At 44.6% G+C, this 15,998-nt stretch overlaps 1 long non-coding RNA gene across 1 annotated transcript; it reads left to right on the top strand.

Moving 5' to 3' along the window:
- Positions 1-10,964: 10,964 nt before the first annotated feature.
- Positions 10,965-14,638, top strand: LOC120921755. Its single transcript, XR_005744956.1, has 3 exons — positions 10,965-10,999; positions 11,678-11,804; positions 14,599-14,638. It is a non-coding gene; the product is annotated as an uncharacterized LOC120921755 (long non-coding RNA).
- The last annotated feature ends 1,360 nt before the right edge of the window (positions 14,639-15,998 follow it).

Here is a 15,998-nt window from a genome sequence, read left to right as displayed (position 1 = left end):
CGGTTTTTGAATCATGTGTCCAGGCTTCAGTCTACCTGAAACCCGGACACAATATTTAGACAGGAATGTGGCTCAGGACAGAACGTGACAGGAGGGTGAGGGGGGCGCTATGTGCGCCACATTACCATTCTCTTTGGAGTTCCCAAAGGTGTCCCAGGTCTGTTACAATCCTATAGTATATTCTAAAATATATATATACAGTGCGCCTCTAAATCGTTCGGGTTTGGCATAAAGAAAAAGTGGCAACCCTAACCCTGCCCATAACCCCCTCTGACTGGCACCCCGGTCAGACCCCTCCCCCATTCATGCCCCTCACCTCAGCCTTTGTCATCACTTGGGAATCTCAGTGGCTGCATTGTGCCATGTTTGGGGTCACAGAGAACGAAGCCCCTCACTGGGGGGCTGCTGGAAGTGATCGGGGGAGGTGACCTCTGTGGGTGTAAATAGGAAATAAGATCTTATTACCTCCTCTGCTGTTACTTCCAGCAATGTCTCCTCTTTCCTGCCTCATGGAACGTCTTGTCTTTATTCCAGATTACTTCCTGTCTGTAATGACATCACTTCCTGTCTGCATTCCATAGAATCTTCCTGTCTGGATATGAGTGAGATCACCACCTTGTGGAGATGAGAGGAACTGCAGCCCCAAGAAATGTCTCATAGTAATCACGCCTGTAAAATACCTTACAGAGCTACCACAGAAGTTCAGATATAATACAAAAAAAGTAAGAACAAATATATACAGTTCCTATATAACCAATTGTTTAACAAAGGTATTTTTATTACATATAGAAAAGTCTTAAAGACACAGAACACAAGGTCACAACAAATGTATAGCTAATAAAACAGCTAGAAAATGGGTATGAGCTGTCTATACCTAGAGCTACACCCCGGCATGCCTCCATCCCGGCATATATATGTAAGAAGGAAGGGAGAGGTAGATTGGGACTTTGATGGAGGCATGTGGGTGTATCTGATAATGTGTATGGAATGTAAATAACTTGAATGTCACAATCCCCTGGGGGGGCTTCATGATAGTGATATTAGGAAACATCATTCAATAATATAATATAAGAACGCATTTATGAGGTAAAAATACAATCATAAAAAATCTACATAAGTTGATATAATAATAATTCATTTATTAATACAGAGGCGATCACTAAACATGATTTGTGACAGACATTACATTTCATAGCAAAGAACAAATAAATACAGATAAAACATAGAAGAAATATAATATATATATAATTCACATAATAAATACCGATAGAAAACACGATTGGTTATAATTATTGGAGCTAGCGTGGCTTGGCATCCCTGGATGAACACCCAACGCGTTTCATGGCCTTTTGCCACTCGTCAGGAGTTGGCTGCATGGGTTAAACTATAAAGTAATGGAATAATGGATACATTTAGTAGCTAGCTATGCATTCTATCCTAGAGATGAAAAAAAGGACAATTCCTTTCCTACTTACAAAGTAGCCCAAAGAATAAGGTCAGCTCCAAGGGTGGGATTGAACGGTGGTCTGGCATGAGTGGTCTCCCCCGGGACTGAGGCAGGGAGTAGCCATAAAGAAAACCAAGGCAGAAAGTCAACTGGGCCGGGCCGACGGTCACAAAAAATGATAAAAATGTCATTTGGGTGCAGTGTTGTATGACTGAGTAATTGTCATTCAAAGTGTGGCAGTACTGAAATCTGAAAATTGGCCTGGGCAGGAAGGGGGTGAAAGTGTCGGGTACTGAGATGGTTAATAATGCACAAATGTCCATATATAAGGATTTCTACAGGGACCACCGAGACCATCTATACATGGCTTGGATGTCTCCATATTACTAGGAGATCATAAATCAGATGACCATAGAAAGATATAAAAGTCCACTCACTGTCATGGAACTTCAGATTGAAGGAACCTCATTCCAGTCACACCATTCATTTCTTGCACATAAGGACCAAGTTGGTGTTGGGGATCACTAGGAAAAAATGGGAGCATGGGGGGAGGGGAGAGGAACAGAAGAAGGAGGGATCTTAGTAAAGGAGGGTGAATAGGAAGGGAGGGGGAGGGGAGAGGAACAGAAGAAGGAGGAAGAGGGAGGGATCTTAGTAAAGGAGGGCGAATAGGAAGGGAGGGGGAGGGGAGGGAGGTTCTCCACAAATGGGGGTACTCACTCGAAGTGTAACCACACAAGCACAGAATGGGCGGGGAGGACCCAAGAGACGGGGGATGGAACAAGATATGTACAGGATGGATAAACAATAGATGGAAGGGACTTTACAATTGAATGTAAAGACAATTTGATGGGCTGATGCAGGTTTGGTCCCTGACTGGTGAGATCATCCAAACATAATGATCACATCCATGATCTGGAGCTCGTTGGGGGTGATAAAGCCAATCTGTGAACACTGTGTAGACTTTATCCAAGAACTCCGAACACTCCAGGTGTGGAGAAAGTCTCAAGGTGGGATTATCCTGTCATTTATCATAGGAAGACTCATCTCTTCAGGGAAGACTATCACACCTCCAACTTTTACCTCTTCCCTCAGCCCATCCCCCACAGTTATAACCTTTTCTACCACCTGCCCCACCCCATTAGATTGTAAGCTCTTATGAGCAAGGCCCTCTTGTACGAGGACCACAAGACTACATTTATAATGTATACAGTGTCCCCGGGTCTCCAGGCAGATTTAGCCTGTAATTAATAATACACAAATGTCCATATAAGAATTTCTACAGGAACCACCGATACCATCTATGCATGGCTTGGATGTCACACATATTACTAGGAGACCATAAAAGTCACTCACTGTCATGGGACTTCAGATCAAAGGACCTTCATTCCAGGTGTAAGAACAAAAGTCTATCCAATGGAGAGATATAGAGAGACCACCATAGGATCAGATGGGGGAAGACTGACGCCTGACCAGTTTTATGGCTTTCCAAACCTCCTCAGAGACTGCCCTGCCCCCAGTAGTGTACACCGCCCTTTATTACCAGACCAGAGACTTTCCTCTCATCTTCTGAGGAGAATAAAGAAAACCAACTGCCGCTTTTTCCACTGGAACGTTGAGTTGGGCAATATGGGGAGATTTGGGTATAGAGAGACCTGTAATCTTACGTATCAATAAAAAATCTTATTCCCGTCCCCTCTAATTTTAGGACAATCCCCCCATGTGTGTAACATCGAGTGTTCACAACCTCTGGAACAAAGGGGGACACTGATGGGTAAAGTTTATCTAATTTGGACAGAACTAGGAACCATCAGAACCTTCAGACTCGCCTCCACCAAGGTAATGGGTAACAATCCTTGGTAGGAGTGAGAGAAGACCCCATGCCATTCCTCCAAGTCCCGTACCTGTGAGAGGTCTCTCTCCCATTCCACCATATAGAGGGGCTTAGTGAGATCAGCGGATAGTGACTTGTAGATCACAGATATTCCCCCCTCTACTCCATGGTCTGGTCACACCATTGTTCATAGGCCGTGATTCTGGGGGGTTCGGGTTTAGTCCCCCATAAAGAGTGTAAAAAATGGGAGATCTGGAGAAATCTGAACTTCTCTGTCAGGGACATATCCAGTCTACTTATACAAAAGCTCAGAGAGATCGGACCTGAAAACTTGGAAAGTGACCAATCCTATACAAGCCTTTGTTCAGCCACCATATAAAAGCTTTGATGTCCATCCCTGGAGGAAATTGAGGTTATGAAACAGATGGGCTAATGGGTGACTATCAGAGACCAACTCTGGGTGACCTCTAAGTCCCCCCCATAGGGTTACTGAATGAGAGAGAGTTGGAGGTAAGATAGAGGGACAAGGAGGACACCACATTAGGTAGTCCAGAGTGACCTGGGGATCCGTCTGTCATTCCATATCCACCCAATCGGGTTTAGTAACTCGGGAATATATGATTGAGATCTGGGCTAGTTGAGCGGCTTGATAGAACCATAATAGGTTTGATAGACCAAGACCACCTTTATCACGAGGGTGAAATAGACCCTCTTAGACACTCAATGCCTTCCGAACCCCAGATGAGGTCAGGAATGTCGGCCTGAAAATGCTGTAGATGGTGATTAATGATAGGGAAGGGTAGAGAGCGGGAGAAGTATAGTACATGGGGGAGGAAAGTCATCTTATTGGAATGACCCGACCTCACCAGGACAGGTGGAGCTGTGCCCATTGTTGTAGATCTTCTGATTTCTTGTATATCGGGGGAGGGGAGGCCTAATTTCTTGTATATCGGGGGAGGGGAGGTCTAATTTCTTGTATATCGGGGGAGGGGAGGTCTAATTTCTTGTATATCGGGGGAGGGGAGGTCTAATTTCTTGTATATCGGGGGAGGGGAGGTCTAATTTCTTGTATATCGGGGGAGGGGAGGTCTAATTTCTTGTATATCGGGGGAGGGCTAATTTCGTGTATATCGGGGGAGGGGAGGTCTAATTTCTTGTATATCGGGGGAAGGGAGGTCTAATTTCTTGTATATCGGGGGAGGGGAGGTCTAATTTCTTGTATATCGGGGGAGGTCTAATTTCTTGTATATCGGGAGAGGGGGAGGTCTAATTTCTTGTATATCGGGGGAGTAGGAAGTTTAATTTCTTGTATATCGGGGAGGGGAGGTCTAATTTCTTGTATATCGGGGGAGGTCTAATTTCTTGTATATCGGGGGAGGGGGAGGTCTACTTTCTTGTATATCGGGGGAGGGGGGGTCGAATTTCTTGTATATCGGGGGAGGGGGAGGTTGGCTCCATACAGTTGGTCTATACTGGAGGATAGATTCAGGTAAGGAATGACTGAATCACTCCCAGCCAATCACAGTGATGTATCACGCGTGTGACTGGTGTGTGGGGGAGGGGATAGGTCATGTCTGAGATTTGGACATGTTGATGTACAGACCAGAGATCCCCCAAAATCACCCAGTAATGGGGAGATGATGGGGGAGGGGATTAAAGAGGAAGTGACCAATAAAAGGAGATGATGAGAGAAGAGGACACATTTATTATATTGTGGGCGGGGCTGTACTGTGTTTATCAATCAGTCATGTGACCCGATCATCTGCAAATTCATATCCAACATAAAGAGCTTTGTACTCAGGATGATGTTCCCTGCAGATCCACTGCTTCCCCTTTACACCTACTTCTTTATTCTTATCATATTTGCTGCTATATTAAATAAACTAAAAATCTGTGTAAATTCATGTAATCATACAATATTTTGTGCTCAATATAGTGTTCTCTGCAAGTCCACTGCTTCCACTTTGCATCTACTTCAATTAACTTATTAAAAAATATCCACAAATCAATGAAAAGTTGATAAGGTGTGAAAGTTCTCGGTGCTCCGAACTGTGCCAGCTGTAGTGTAGCCACGCCTTCTTCCTCCTCTTGCACACGTGATGGTGAGGGCGCCCCTTAGTGGTGATTTTTATTGATTTTGTGGATTTTATTTAGAAAAATCAGTTAGTTGAAGTAGATGTAAAGTGGAAGCAGTGGACTTGCAGAGAACACTATATTGAGCACCAGTGTTGCTCATCTTACTTTAAAAAAGTAATTAGTTACAGTTACAAATTACTTCTCCGAAAAAGTAATTGCGTTAGTGACTCAGTTACTACATTGAAAAAGTAATTAGTTACTCAGCAAAGTAACTGACTTTTTTTTAATATTCTACAATGCTTTGTTGAGATGATTTCCTTTCTAGAATGCAGGTGATGGGCGCTTGCCAGGGAGCAGTGAGTAAATACTCCAAGACAAAAGAATGCCAGATCCTTGAGAGAAGAAAAACAGAAACAAATGGTGATCTCGTGTATATCCCAGCCTAGGTGCATCCCTCCAGATTTTTCTTTGTTGCCTGATGAAGAGATAAAATCACTGACCAAAAATAACCTGCTGATCATTGGTCTGTATAGGTGTCCTGCACCTACCATGTTGACCACTAGATGTCGCTGTGTACACTGTGTTGTATAGGGAACGTTTGTTCTGTGGAACATTTTGTTCCGGCCATGTGTTCCCCGGGTCATTGATCAGGTTGCGCACACAGTGTGTGTGATCGATGTGAGTTGTTCCCCGGTAATAGGTCAGTGTGAGGCGGATGGGGCTCATTGTATCCAGGGCTCCTTGCGATTGGGAGTTTTCAGACCGCTGTGACAGGCCATCACAGCGGTCACATGATTCTAAAGCGGAGTTCCACCCATATTCATATTCACAGCGCCGGCAGAAGCAATTACTCTGCTGCCATCTAGTGGCGGTAGATGTAATTGCGACAACGCCGCCCAAGTAATGGGAACTGCGTTACCGTGAGGGGAAGAGTAATCAGGTTGATTACTCGTAACCCTCAAAAGGGGCTGCGTTAGGTAACTTCGTTACTTACAACACTGTTGAGCACAAAATATTGTATGATTACATGAATTTACACAGATTTTAGTTTATTTAACCACTTGCCAACCGCCGCATGTATATGTACGTCCACAGAATGGCACGTACAGGCATATGGGCGTACAGGTACGTCCCTGCCTTTCCGCGGGTCGGGGGTCCGATCGGGACCCCCGCTACATGCAGCAGTCGGATACCCGCGGGGAGCGATCCGGGACGACGGCGCAGCTATTCGTTTATAGCCGCTCCGTCGCGATCGCTCCCCGGAGCTGAAGAACCGGGAGAGCCGTATGTAAACACGGCTTCCCTGTGCTTCACTATGGCGGCGCATCGATCGCGTCATTCCCTTTTATGGGGAGACTCGATCGATGACGTCAGTCCTACAGCCACACCCCCCTACAGTTGTAAACACACACTAGGTGAACCCTAAATGTTACAGCGCCCCCTGTGGTTAACTCCCAAACTGCAACTGTCATTTTCACAATAAACAATGCAATTTAAATGCATTTTTTGCTTTGAAAATTACAATGGTCCCAAAAATGTGTCAAAATTGTCCGAAGTGTCCGCCATAATGTCGCAGTCACGAAAAAAAAATCGCTGATCGCCGCCATTAGTAGTAAAAAATAAATAATTTATAAAAATGCAATAAAACTATCCCCTATTTTGTAAACGCTATACATTTTGAGCAAACAAATCGATAAACGCTTATTGCGATTTTTTTTTTTACCAAAAATAGGTAGAAGAATACGTATCGGCCTAAATTGAGGAAAAAAAATGTATATATGTTTTTGGGGGATATTTATTATAGCAAAAAGTAAAAAATATTGCATTTTTTTTTAAATTGTCGCTCTATTTTTGTTTATAGCGCAAAAAATAAAAACCGCAGAGGTGATCAAATACCACCAAAAGAAAGCTCTATTTGTGGGGAAAAAAGGACGCCAATTTTGTTTGGGAGCCACGTCGCACGACCGCGCAATTGTCTGTTAAAGCGACGCAGTGCCGAATCGCAAAACCTGGCATTTAGCAACAAAATGGTCCGGGGCTTAAGTGGTTAATATAGCAGCAAATATTACAAGGATAATGAAGTAGGTGTAAAGTGGAAGCAGTGGATCTGCAGGGAACATCATCCTGAGTACAAAGCTCTTTATGTTGTATATGAATTTGCACATGGATCAGTTTCCTTCATTTATTGATAAACACCATAAGATGAATGAAGTAGGTGTAAAGTGGAAGCAGTAGATCTGCAGAGAATATTATTGGGGCCCCTAGCACTTTATATATGAATGTCTCCACATATTTTAGTGTATTTGTGATAATTGATGGGCGGCACACACAATAGGACAGCGCTGTGACACATAATGCTCTTCTAGGTGATAAAGGGAAGACTTACCTTTGTTACAGCAGCAGTCCGGTAGAAGTTATTTCTGGAGGTATTTGAGTTGTTACACATAGCGCAGGTTTTTTTCTATTTATATTGGGGACATAATTGCCCAAATATGGGGATCAGGAGCCATTTCCACCCTTTACTCTCGGCTGGGGTTCTTTGTATCCATATAACAGATGTTCTACATGACTAAATCTCACATCAATTTTACTGCCAAATCAAAGGGGCCAAAATGTCTCCCCCCTCCCCCGAGCAGTAATATATTTCTCTCCCCCTTGGTGGGAGTGGAGATGACCCATCTATAAGGATATACAGTACATACACACACAGCACAAGGCCGTGTTCGTACTACGAGATGTTTCTCTGGGCTGCACTTCCCCTGACCTCCACAAGGTGGTGATCTCACTTATATCATAGAGACAGGAAGACTCTATGGAAGACAGGAAGTGATGTTTAGTTACAGACAGGAAGTTCCGGGTGAGAGGTGAGTCGGGAGGAAGTAGTGAGGAGACGTTGCTGGAAGTGGTAGTAGAGGAGGTAATAAGATCTTATCTTCTATTTACACCCAGTAACCCCGTCATGTCCGTCCTCTTCCTCCATAGTCACTGTGACGTCTTTTATCTCCAGCAGGTGATGATACACACATATATAGTGTGGAAATGTGTGTAGCGCCTGGTTACTTCTAAGAATCGGTGCTAGTTTAAATTTAGAGGGGGTCAGAGAGTTGGTTACCTCTGACCAGGCTGATTTGTTCAAATGTGGGTCTCTGTTTCAGCTTGGCTGTGCTGTGGGCTCATTCTGTCGTTTCTGGGGTCCTGAGCTCACCCCAGGATAACAGGTGGCAGCAGTGGAGTCGAGGAGGGAGTTTTCCTCGCTGTGCATGCTGGGGGAAGGTATTCGTGAGACAGATGCCATTAATCTGGGTCTTCTTCCAGCGTGGCACCCACCTTTAGGGTGACCATGTCACGGTGCCAGGCCTTGGTGCGCATGCCACACGGTGTTCCTGGTTTTGGGACCACGTTGGTCCGGAATGTTTGAGCTTTGGCCGGGCCCCAGTAATCGTCTGGGTCCCCAATCTTGAGAAGATCCCAAGCGTTGTTCCTTTGAGAGGAAGCTGTTCGGTGGGGTGTCCGGCTTGAGGAGAGCCAAGAGAGGCTGGCAATCCAACAGGGTCTCGACAATCCGCCGGGGATCAAGGTAAACGGGTACTGAAAGGCTGGACGTCGGTCACCTAACTGCAAACTACCTGAAGGAGATCCAGGTGTAAAGTCTATTGAGAAGGATTATCTCCGCTATCTCAATTCTAAGGAGGGTCTGTGGCAGAGACTTTTCCATTAACCCGTTCCATACAGGGCATTTTCACCCCCTTCCTGCCCAGACCAATTTTTAGTTTTCAGCGCTGTTGCATTTTGAATGACAATTGCGTGGTCATGCAACACTGTACCCAAACTAAATCTTTGTTTTTTCCCCACAAATAGAGCTTTCTTTTGGTGGTATTTGATCACTTCTGCGGTTTTTATTTTTTGCGCTATAAACAAAAGAAGAGCGACAATTTTTTTTATTTAATAAATATCACAAATTTTTTTTCCTCAGTTTAGGCCGATACGTATTCTTCTACATATTTTTGGTAAAAAAAATTGCAATAATCGTTTGCGCAAAAGTTATAGTGTCTACAAAATAGGTGATAGATTTATGGCATTTTTATTTTATTATTTTTTTTACTAGTAATGGCGGCGATCTGCGTTTTTTTTTTTTTTACGAGCGGTGCCACGGGTGTGCGCACGCACCCTAGATTGCCGGGAACAAAGGACGTCATATATTGTCCACCGAGATCCAGGGAGGGTTCCTGCCGGCGTCATTTTACAATGCGCCGGTAAGGAAGGGGTTGTAAAGGAAACATTTCTTTGCCTAAATAGCTTCCTTTACCTTGGTGCAATCCTCCTTCACTTACCTCATCCTTCCATTTTGCTTTTAAATGTCCTTATTTCTTCTGAGAAATCCTCACTTCCTGTTCTTCTGTCTGTAACTCCACACAGTAATGCCAGGCTTTTTCCCTGGTGTGGAGAAAGCCTCTTGAGGGGGGAGGGGGAGAGCAGGCAAGTCAGGACACTCTCTACTTTGCAGATAGAGAAAGGAGCTGTGTGTTAGTGGGTGTCCTGACACTCCTGCTCACCCCCTCAAGAGGCTTTCTCCACACCAGGGAGAAAACCTGGCATTACTGTGTGTAGTTACAGACAGAAGAACAGGAAGTGAGGAGTTCTCAGAAGAAATAAGGACATTTAAAAGCAAAATCAAAGGGTGAGGTAAGTGAAGGAGGACTGCACTAAGGTAAAGGAAGATATTTAGGGAAAAAAAATATTTCCTTTATAACCCCTTTAAGTTCTGAGTGATACTCTGGCAGGTCAGTGAGAGAGGCCTGTCCAGGTACGCTATACCCACTCAGGCTGGAGTGGCGAAAGAAACGTTACACGTGGAAGCAGGACTGTTTCCTTATTGCTACGCCTGAATCTGCTATTTCTCCTTCTGCTAAATCTCTACTTTTCACCACAAGTTTTATTGTTTTTACCGGGCTGGGTAATAAAGAGCACAGAAAAAGACACCTGTCATGGACATTCCCTTACTACTACTTTCACCATACACCTCTAGACGGCGGAGGAGCCACAAGGTAACATGCCACCCAAAACAAACCAGCAGCTCCTTTGGGGGTAGTGCTACATGTAGAATATCCCGTATATTACAATGAGGGAATTTATGGTCTGTACCACGAGGGGAGTTATTGATGTCAGTAAATGTCGGTTCCAGGCATTGTATGTGGGGGGAATGAAATGATAATTAAAGGTCGGGATTAGGGAAGATTTCTGTAAGATTTTACACAGGAATGATCAGCGCCCCTCCAGAGACACTATGATGAGTCTCACAATAGGAGTCTGAAAGGGACGGGAATTTGGGGTATGAGACTGTGAACCCGGAGGGGGGCGATTTAAAAAAAAAATGTCCAGATTGAAATTAAAAATGATTTTCCAGCTGAATACAATTGCTCCTGCATCTGTTTTATGTATCTTTATAGTGTTTTTATATTTGTATACCTTTCCTTGTTAAAGAAGAGGAGGATGAGGGGTATGGAGTGATGGAGGAATTCTCATAAGGACACAAGGATATGATGGAGCCACCTAATACCAGGAACCCACCAGAGAGATGTCCCCGTCCTCTGTATTCCCGGGATTCCACACAGGAAGGTCACACCATCCCCCACCATCATCAGGTAGATGAGGAACAATCGCTGATAGTATCATTAGGATCTGTACATTATCTGCATTGTTACCATTGATGTCATTTTTATTCTATATTCAGAGTGGAAACCTGAGAGATCCTAAAGTTGAGGTTAAAGAAGAGATAAAAGAGGAGGATGATGAGGATGGGGTGATGGAGGAAGAACACAAAGATCTGTACCAGGACACCATGGTGGAGTCATCCAGCTACAGAAACCCACCAGAGAGATGTCCCCGTCCTCTGTATTCCCGGGATTCCACACAGGAAGGTCACACCATCCCCCACCATCATCAGGTAGATGAGTGACAATTATTGGTAGTTCTGATTTATACACAAACATGTTTGTTACAATGAATGTTTTATTATATATTCAGAGTGGAAACCTCGGGGATGACAATATTGATGTTAAAGAAGAGTATAAAGAGGAGGATGAGGAGTATGGAGTGATGGAGGAGTTTTCAGAAGGACACAAGGATATGATGGAACCACCTAATACCAGGAACCCACCAGAGAGATGTCCCCGTCCTCTGTATTCCCGGGATTCCACACAGGAAGGTCACACCATCCCCCACCATCATCAGGTAGATGAGGAACAATCACTGATAGTATCATTAGGATCTGAACATTATCTGCATTGTTACCATTGATGTCATTTTTATTCTATATTCAGAGTGGAAACCTGAGAGATCCTAAAGTTGAGGTGAAAAAAGAAGAGGAAACTTATGTGAGTGATGATCAGGAGGATGGAATATTGAGGCTAATTCTAGAGGACGGCACTTCCACAGAGATCAGCACAGGTGGGTCATTAACACTAAATCATTCCTCCACCCATACTGCTAACTGATTGGTCCAGAGTAGGGCGGGGACTGGGTGATATCAGCCTGTAATCCCCTGGTCACTCTCCTGAGCTGTGTTCCCCGTCCTGTATTCCTGTATTTCTCTCGGATAATCTTCCTTCTCTGTGCTGCAGACACAATTTATGTCTCTAGACTGGATTTATGGAGATTCTGGGGTTCAGCTGGCAGCAAAATGTTCATTTTCACTATAGGTGTTACTGGACCTAGACACCTGGGGTATGTACCTTGGGTCTTCTTCCCCATACCCGGGTCTAGCATGATCTCTGACAGACAATTCTCCCAGGATTACTTGTTCTGTTATTTGCTGGCTGTGCTGGGTGGAGGGATATGTCTGTATAGTCTCAGACCCAAGTCACTGGGCCAGATTCAGAAAGATCAGCGGATCTTTCTGCTGGCGTAACGTATCTCATTTACGTTACTCCGCCGCAAGTTTTTCAGGCAAGTGCTTTATTCACAAAGCACTTACCTGTAAAGTTGCAGCGGCGTAGCGTAAATCACCCGGCGGAATTCAAATTCGGCGGGTAAGGGGCGTGTATCATTTAAATGATGCGCATCCCCGCGCCGAACGAACTGCGCATGCGCCGGCTGCGACTGAATCCCAGTGTGCATGCTCCAAATGACTTCGGCAAATAGTCATGCTTTCGACGTGAACGTAAATTACGTCCAGCCCTATTCGCGAACTACTTACGCAAACGACGTAAAAATTTCAAAACTCGGCGCGGGAACGACGGCCATACTTAACATAGGATACGCCGCACATACCCCTCATATAGCAGGGGTAACTTTACGCCGGAAAAAGCCGAACGCAAACGACGTAAAAAAAAAGTGACGGCGGTCGTTCGTTTCTGAATCGACGTAAATACTAATTTGCATATTCCTCGCGTAAACAAACGGAAGCGCCACCTAGCGGCCAGCGTGAAATTGCAGCCTAAGATACGATGGTGTAAGACACTTACACCTGTCGGATCTTAGGGATATCTATGCGTAACCTGATTCTATGAATCGGGCGCATAGATACGACGGCCGGACTCAGAGATACGACGGCGTATCAGGAGATACGCCATCGTATCTCTTTTCTGAATCCGGCCCACTGAGTGCAGTCTCAGGGGATGGGAGGAAGCGGTGTGGGATCTCTGCAACTTGTCTCATGTAAACATAAGGGTCCGGATTCACAAAGCACTTACGCCGATGTATCTACAGATACGCCGCGTAAGTGTAAATATGCGCCGTCATATCTATGCGCTGGACTTTGAAACCAAGATACGCCTGAAAATAGGCTTCATCCGACCGACGTAACTTTCCACGCCGGCGTATCGTGGGCGCATATTTACGCTGGTCGTATTTGGCGCACCCGTTGATTTTCTATTCACATATGCAAATAAGGGAGATACGCCGATTCACGAACGTACATCCTTCCGACGCAGTGCGCGTAAAGTCTTACGTCCGGCGCAAAGTTATGCCCCATAAAGCAGGTGTAAGTCAGCAGCATCCATGCAAATGGCTGCTGCAGGGAACACAAGTCGCCGTAGTTTACGTAGGAAGTGAATATGACTAGGCGTAGGTTACGTCCATGCCGTAGGCAGTGATCAGGCGTATCTTAGGGAGTAGTTCCGACGTGATTCTGAGCATGCACACTGGGTTGCATCCACGGGACGGCGCATGCGCCGTTCATTATATGTATCTGTCTGAGACTCAACCCATCATTTGCATGGGGTCACGCCTCATTTGCATGGCTCACGCCCACTTCCACTTACGACGACTTACGCCTAGGAAACCCAGCACAGATTTGGCAGCACTGACTTCGTGAATCCAGTGCTTGCCTCTCTGCGCTACGTCGGCATAGCATAAAGGAGATACGCTACGGCGGCATAAATATGCGCCGATGTATGTGAATCCGGGCCTATATCTCTCAATCTACGCAAAATAATTATTAATGTGGATACATGAATCATATTGATATGTGTTCGATGAATATGTGATACTCTAAGTACAGGTTAATTCTTATCCTTTTATAATCACAATTTGATATCTTTCATAATGTTGGTTAGCTTCTATAAAATACTTCTATTTAAACTCATTCATATATTTATATATTTCTTTCTTCTAACAAAGTCTCTAAATCAACAGATGCTATAATCATCCTTTTCCCTCTGACCTAAGATGGCATTGATAATCTAAACATTATTTTTCATTTTTCCCATATCAACATATATTCTTACTTTTACTTACTTATTAGACTGTCTTCTAATGAAGACGGGATAATAGCCCAGCTGTGTAAACAAATTCTTCTTAGGGACTCTTCTTGGTCAATATCATCCATTGTCTGTAATACAGCTAGAATCACATTTGTGTCTACTAAAAACTACCCCACAAGGGGTATATCTCTTCACTTGAAACCAGTTCAAACTTCTTGTTTGGTGAGAAAGCTGTTATCATTGTTCTAAACTCTCAACCCAAGCTTGTAAACGTTTGAGATAGCTAATCCAATTGTTAATGTCTTGGACACTTGGAAAACATGTGTTAAGGTGTTTTTTTTCTTTTCTGAAAGGTTTTCATTTGCAATAGTTCACTTCAATTTTGAGTCCTACTGGACTTTCATATTTCTGCCAGTAACTATTAAATTATTATTTTCCTAATAACCCACGAGAAAACTATTTATACATTCAATGAATGGACGAGTGTAGTTTAACCAATCAGCTCATGTCTAGTAATAATCTTTGTATTTCTATTTTAGTAGATGGACGGGAGATGAGGAAAACCTCAGAGGATTGTCTCACTTTGTCTCCAGACTGTAAAGTAGAAGATGAGGACATCACACAGTATAGTCCAGGAGAAAACCTGACTACCTCAAATGTCCATCTGGCACCACACAGTGTAGATGGACCATCGTATTCCTCTTATCCTGAGGAACTTCAGACTGTGCGGGACGGTGCCGGACCATCGTATTCCTCTTATCCTGAGGAACCTCAGACTGTGCGGGACGGTGCCGGACCATCGTATTCCTCTTATCCTGAGGAACCTCAGACTGTGCGGGACGGTGCCGGACCATCGTATTCCTCTTATCATGAGGAACCTCAGACTGTGCGGGATGGTGCCGGACCATCGTATTCCTCTTGTCCTGAGGAACCTCAGACTGTGCGGGACGGTGCCAGACCATCGTATTCCTCTTATCCTGAGGAACTTCAGACTGTGCGGGATGGTGCCGTCCTTCCAACAGATAGGAGGTTTTTCTGTCCTGAGTGTGGAAGGGTTTCCATTTTAAATCTGAACTTAATGTGCCGTATTCCTCCTATCCTGAGGATCCTCAGACTGTGAGGGACGGTGCCGGACCATCGTATTCCTCTTATCCTGAGGAATCTCAGACTGTGCGGGACAGTGCCGTCCTTCCAACAGAGAAGATGTTTTCCTGTACTGAGTGTGGGAAGTGTTTCCGCTTTAAATCTGATCTTAATGTGCATATAAGATCTCACACAGGGGAGAAGCCATATTCATGTCCTGAGTGCGGGAAATGTTTTTCAGATACGTCCAATCTTGCCACACATCAGAGATCTCACACGGGGCAGAAGCCGTATTCCTGTCCTGAGTGCAGGAAATGTTTTTCAGTTAAGTCCAATCTTTCCACACATCAGAGATCTCACACAGGTGAGAAGCCGTATTCCTGTCCTGAGTGTGAGAAATGTTTTTCCCTGAAGGCCAGTCTTTACAGACATCAGAGATCTCACACGGGGGAAAAGCCGTATTCCTGTCCTGAGTGTGGGAAATGTTTTTCGGTACAGTGCAATCTTTCCACACATCAGAGATCTCACACGGGGGAGAAGCCATATTCCTGTCCTGAGTGTGGGAAATGTTTTTTAATGAAGTCCCATCTTTCCACACATCAGCGATCTCACACGGGGGAGAAGCCGCATTCCTGTCCTGAGTGTGGAAAATGTTTTTCAGATAAGTCCCATCTTAACAGACATTTGAGATCTCACACGGGGGAGAAGCCGTATTCCTGTCCTGAGTGAGAGAAATGTTCCTCACTGAAGTCCTGTCTTCCTGTACATCAGGGATCCCACACAACCCTCGAGGTGTATTAGTGCCTTGAGTGCGGGAAGTGTTATATATGAATGTTGCTGGACATCAGAGCTCTCA

This window comes from Rana temporaria (assembly GCF_905171775.1).
Source record: "Rana temporaria chromosome 4 unlocalized genomic scaffold, aRanTem1.1 chr4e, whole genome shotgun sequence".
Taxonomy (NCBI): Eukaryota; Metazoa; Chordata; class Amphibia; order Anura; family Ranidae; genus Rana; species Rana temporaria.
Note: the sequence above shows the minus strand (reverse complement) of the source record. Positions and strands in the feature narration are given on the sequence as shown.